The sequence below is a fragment of the Oxyura jamaicensis genome, chromosome 2, assembly GCF_011077185.1.
Source record: "Oxyura jamaicensis isolate SHBP4307 breed ruddy duck chromosome 2, BPBGC_Ojam_1.0, whole genome shotgun sequence".
NCBI classification, from domain to species: Eukaryota; Metazoa; Chordata; class Aves; order Anseriformes; family Anatidae; genus Oxyura; species Oxyura jamaicensis.
In genome coordinates this window covers 31,307,586-31,313,608 of record NC_048894.1, presented here as the reverse complement: position 1 = coordinate 31,313,608, position 6,023 = coordinate 31,307,586, and the positions used below count along the sequence as shown (strand labels likewise).

General features: G+C 36.3%; 1 long non-coding RNA gene across 1 annotated transcript in view; it reads right to left on the bottom strand.

Moving 5' to 3' along the window:
* Nucleotides 1-1,046: 1,046 nt before the first annotated feature.
* The window catches only part of LOC118162378, a 59,477-nt gene continuing 54,500 nt past the window's right edge, over nucleotides 1,047-6,023 (bottom strand). The window contains exon 3 of the long non-coding RNA XR_004748428.1: nucleotides 1,047-1,105. This is a non-coding gene — a long non-coding RNA (uncharacterized LOC118162378). The remainder of the gene's footprint in view (nucleotides 1,106-6,023) is intronic.

Genomic DNA, 6,023 nt, shown 5'->3' with positions numbered 1-6,023 from the left:
CCTTTGTCATGCTCAGCCTACCTGACGGAGATCCTCTGAGCAGAAGGGAGATATACCACCTAATAAAAGTGCTGTCAACCTGCTTTACTCCAGGCCTGCATGGCTTTAAGTATATGTCAGCACTGGGGCAATCAGCCCACATGACTGTGGTCGTACTGCTTTCATCACACCTTTGTGCAGTCACACTGCCTCTGTGCCCTCATTTAATAGTTTTATATAAAGATGCTTTGTGCAAATTAGGCATGCACAGTTTATCCATTTAAAAAACTTTCACAGACGAGCAAAATAACACAACTTCAGGATTTAACAAATACTTCTGGGAATGAGAAGAATTATCCAAACAGTGGTTCACTGACCTGAGAATTTTGTGGCCAAACAGCACATCAGCCTCACTCCAAAAGACGTCTTATGAAATTCTGTTGTTTTAGCTTCAGTAGGTAAACATTTACTTATGTATTCCTTGAAGTTGGAGGAATTACATCCCCAAGGGACACTCATCGTCTGATGTATGAAAACACAATGTTATCATATAATAAGAGTGAAGCTATACTGATACCAGGGCATTCAGTTAGCACAGTCCTCACCCTGCCTTTCAGGGAGCACACAGACTGATAGCAGCAGTCATTTGTCAGATGACTAAGCTGAGCAGAGCTGTGAAATAAAGACATCAGTGTATACATAACGCAAAGTCAAGTAATTGAGACAGAGGAGAGGCATGTTACTACAATAAAAAGCACCGTAGAAACCTATCTCCACTTTTCATTGAACAGCCTTTATATAAGAAACTCATGGTATTTCTTTATTCAGACCTTATAATTGTGGACAATGTCAGCTTAGCTATATGTAGGTTTTAGGTAGTTTGATGCCAGTCTTACTAACTTCTTGTAGGATATGCTGGAGGTCTTGTGTCATGAGTGTATGATCGATCTCTCATGTTTTTTACTGTTTTGGTTGCAGAATTCCTCAACTGCAGGTAGAATATTACTAGTAAGACTGAGCCTATCTAGACTAGTAAGACCTAACATGCCTATCTCTACACATTAAGAAAGCTGGCTGGGAACTAGCTTGTCCGTTTAATTGGCAAACTCTTCTCTTTTGTAACTTTCTGAAAGAGAACATAATGTACTGTAATGTCCCATAGAAGGAAAAAAAAAAAAAAAAAAAAAGACGAAAAAGACGTAACATTCATTTAAAAAGATTAAAACACCATGTTCCAATTTTGAACAATTTAAATGTTTCCATACTCCATATTAAAAGATGTTGAGTGTTCTTAGTTAAATATATATATTATATATGTGTTTTAAATGCGAGTAGGGATCATTCAATTAAGATGTCAGAGAAGACTTTTCTTGTTATTGCCAAAAAGACTGTTTTGACACTTTCAAATTACCTGACTTACATATTTTGAAGGAAACTGAATTTTCATCTAGATGAGTACAGTTTTTGAATCTTTTCATTTTTCTTGATTATTTAGGCAGCAGTTCCCCTTGAACCATACTATACCTGTAGAAGGCAAATGGGATTGTGTATGTGCATAAATCCTGTGCACAGTAGGAAAGTTTACCTCTAAGTGACCTTCAGCATTTCATGTAATGACCACGTTGTGTATGGAAACACTTATTCTAGGTGAACTGACATAAACTAAACTTGAAATAAAGTTAAAATAATTGCAGACTTAAATCACGTAAGACATATACTTTGTTTATCAATGCAGTTTAGAACCTGATAAGATTACAGAAATTGAATGAACTGTCTTATGATCAACATAGAAGAAATTCTGGCAAGAGAAAGCATAGAGGATTTGGTGAGAGATAGAGAGCCACAACAACAGGCTGTAGCAGTTGTCTATATGTTGGTGTCATGGGGGAAAATGAAAGATTTTTAAGACGATTTTTTTTTTTTTTTAACCTGGAGCTGTTTGGTAGTTGCATTTTGTGAGTATAGTCTGTCCCAAGTGAATAAATATATCTCAATTTCTTTTAATATTAAAGGACAGTAATACATGCATATACTTGATGTAAAGGCTATATTTTAGCATGAAGAACTCTGTTTTTGCATCAGTCTAAGAACACCTTTTAATAATTTGGAAGAATATTTTTAATGCTATGTCTGGCACCATGTGACTGCCAGGTCTCATATTTCAAGTATTTCATATTTGCCAAACACGTGCAAGCTAAGGATGCCAGCAGGGAATTTAAGGTTAACTTGTCATTTTTTTCACATTCATATTGTTTGTTTTTACCCTCCACCTAATCCCCAAGATCCAAACATTATCATCTTTAATTTTGATATCTTATATGTTTACATGAATTTGGAATAAGTAATACTTCCTTTTAACTGCTCAGACTATTCTCACTAATATAGTAAGGTTCATTCTTTGTGCACAGGGAATGTACAATTTACACAATCTAGACCAGAAGTTTGCATAAATGTCATGGAAATTAATTCTTGTTCTATGAACATATAACGTAAACACTGTGATATTGTACTTAAGGTGATCTGAAAAGCAACCCAGTCTTTGAACCAAGAGGGAATGGAGTGCTAACAGATATAACATTTACAGAAAGATATTCATAAGAAAAAATGGTTTAGCAAAAGGAGTAGTAGCAAAATATGCACAGAGGGGCAAGCTCTGAGATCCTTTTTTAGTCTTAATTGGTGGGAGTAAAATGGGGACCATGGGTGCCTTAAGCTAAATGTGTGCCAGCTGCCACAAAAAGGAGTTTGTCTGAATGAAAACAGAGTGCCAAGTATAGGCTGCATCAGTTTCAGTGGGAGTTTCACCAAATTTTGCCTGTAAGAACACTCCAGTTTTGGCTCTGAAGAAAGAGCTGTAGTGGGAAAAAAAAAAAAAAAAAAAGGAAAATTAAATAACAGTAAGCTGAGTATCATGGCCTGGAAGTAATATTTAATGAAGAGGTGCAATATGAAGATTATGAGGCATAGAAGGGAAAATGATGCCATTTAAATATCAAAACCTCAGGGATACACTAGCTATTAAATGAAGATGAACAGCTCTACATCTGTGCTGGACTTGAAACAAACCAGCATTTATAGGGATCTGTTTAAACTCTCATGTTTTACTGCTGATCCATAGCTTACTCCACAACACAGATGCCTAATGAGCAGATATCTATGTTGGACAAGAACATAACTGAACATATTTTAATCATTTGCTAAGAAAAATAAAATTTTATGAGAAAGGAGAGGTGCAGAGACAGCTGAAGGGCCAAATTCTGTTCTCAGTTACACATACGTAATTCCACTGATTTCAAATTCATGTTCTTTGCATGTAAACTGAGAGCAGATGTGGGGAAAAAAGCAGATTTGGTCTGAATTTAGCAGTCTGCCTAAGCCTGAAAGGAATCTTGAGAGCTTGGTATTTAAAATTTGGTTTTATTTTTGTTTAATTGAGATCCACCTGCATATTTAAGTTAATATGAATCAGCTCATTAATGCTAGTAATTAATTTTAGCTGCATTAAGTATCACCTTTAATGCTGAATAATTGTGGATAAAATGGAGAGGGATTAAAACATCTCAAAAACACTGTGGGTCAATTTCTGCTTTAATGAGTACTGGTAGAAATCAAAAGATTTCTCCATCTGTGTACAGTATATATAGTATATTGTTAGAAGCTATTAGTTAACCAAGAAACACTTTGGCTTTATTGTCACAGAATCTATGTGACACTTTCAACCTCATATGACTCTACTAGGATATGTCAATACCTATCTACAGAAGACAGAGACGGGACTTTACCCTCATATGGCTACACTGGTATCGTTCATTATCTTTGAGGTAGAGAGTGTTTCCGTCTTTGACAACACTAGGAGCTCAACAGTCTTGCAGGTGCTGCATTGTGTGGGTTATAATTCATAAACAGGAGAAATGATACTTTCTGTGTACGAGAATGAAGACTCCTGTGGGTGACATGAAGACTTATTTATATACATTGGTCCTTAAATCAGATGCAATACACTTAACTATAGAATTTTATGTATTCAAGCAGGAAGTTTAATCATTAGAGTAGCAAGGTAAGTAGTGTTCACATTCCCCTGCAGTATTCTGTAGCCATTGAGTTTATTAATGTTCACGTCAAAATTAACTGCAAAGAATTGTTTCCTTCTGTGTAGGGCAAATTTACATTTTTCCTTGGAAGAAGTACATTTTAAGCTGTTTGCTCAACGATGCTGACATCTTTTACAGCCTAGGTTATTTCTCAATGTGAAACAAATATAAACTTTATGCACTTTATGCCTCCATCCATATCCAAATTCACATTATGCTTTTTATTCTTAACAACTGCCTTGAAAGGGCACAAGTTAGTTGTGGGAGAGAGTGTAATCTGTTATTGGTTTTAAATGATTTTGGCATGGCCCAGATGTTTTAAAAGACACACATCAAAAAGATAAGACACAGAAGAGTGTACCTTCAATAAATTTATATCAACCCTGACTGTTCATTTCCTGTTCCTATTTTAATATAATGGCTGCTGGGCCAATAATCCTACAATGAGTTTAGTCTTCTATGGCATTAACATTTCTGTGTCAGGTTAAAAAAAAAAAAAAAAAAAAAGAAAAAAAATCCTTATGTGTATACTCAACCTTATGATCCAAATACAGGTCAGATATTTTTTGGTATGCAGATTTAGGATGCCATGTTATGGTTTTTCCCTTTTAAGTCTCGCTTAAGATTAAACAATCCAACAGCATTTGGATTAGAGAGTTTTTTATATAAGCTATACCATTCAGTTTTGTATATCACAATATTACATGTATGGTGCCCAAAAGATCTCCAAATCTCATGTTTTCCTCTTTCCTGTACTACTGTGTGATGGCATTTGTTATTGATCAAAACTGGTAAGGGCATTCTGGACTGTAGAATCCTCTCATCTGACCTGCTGAGGTTGCTCTTATGCTCTAATAACACATTCGTTGACAATACCATGAACTATTGAAGGTAGAATAGCAATACTTAACTGGGTTGTAGGCATACTTCAAATTGTGAATGTAAATCAATCTATTTCTCTGTTATACCCAGACACCACAGATCAGTCCTTTAAACAGACCATTTACTCAGACTCTTTGTTTCATGAAAACACTTACCAGAGGGAACAGGAAATACCTCAGTAGCAGAGAATAGGCACCCAAAAGCATCCTCAATATTAGTGGGTTGCCAGTGAAAGAGAGAAACAGTTATGCAGGGGTTATGGTTCAGATGCACTGACTCCATTTTAACAATGTCTCCTTTATTGTTTCAACATAGATCACAGTTTCATGCCAAGAGAAATTGCCAAAAAAACACCAGAAAAACATCCAAGCAGGCATTTGGAGCAACAACATTAAAGCATATTCAGAGTGTGTGTAATATGTACTTGCACCCATTTGTTGTGTCATCTGGGACTCAGTGGTCTTTTTAAACTCACTTCAAGTTCTCCTGACTGGGCTTATTTGTCATGCTTCAGTTCCTTGTAGTTATGAACATTTATATTTCTTTTGCGAGAGAAAAGCCAATACTCCAATAAATGTCTGTGTGATAAATGCATTACTGTTTCATGTTGTACCTAGCAAGATTCTGAGTATAAATTTGACTGGTTTAGTCATTGTGACAACCTCAGAGCAGTGAGAGGCTCATAAACCATGTTGCCTCAATCATATAGGACTTTTTTAACATCTCATTGTCCATGTGGAGACCAGTGATGAATGGTGTCCCTTGGGGGTCTGTACTGGGATGGGTATTATTTAATCACAGAAACACAGAATCTTTTAGGTTGTAATAGACCTCCAAGATCACCTAGTCAAACCAAGATCGCCTAGTCCACCTAGTGTAAGTGACCTAACACTAACAAGTCCTCCACTAAACCATATCACTAAGCTCTACATTTAATATCTTTAGTGGTGACATGGACAGTGGGATTGAATGCACCCTCAGCGACCCTGCAGACAACACCAGGCTGAGTGGTGCAGTCGACACATTGGAAGGAAGAGATGCCATCCACAGGGACACGCTTGAGATGTCAGG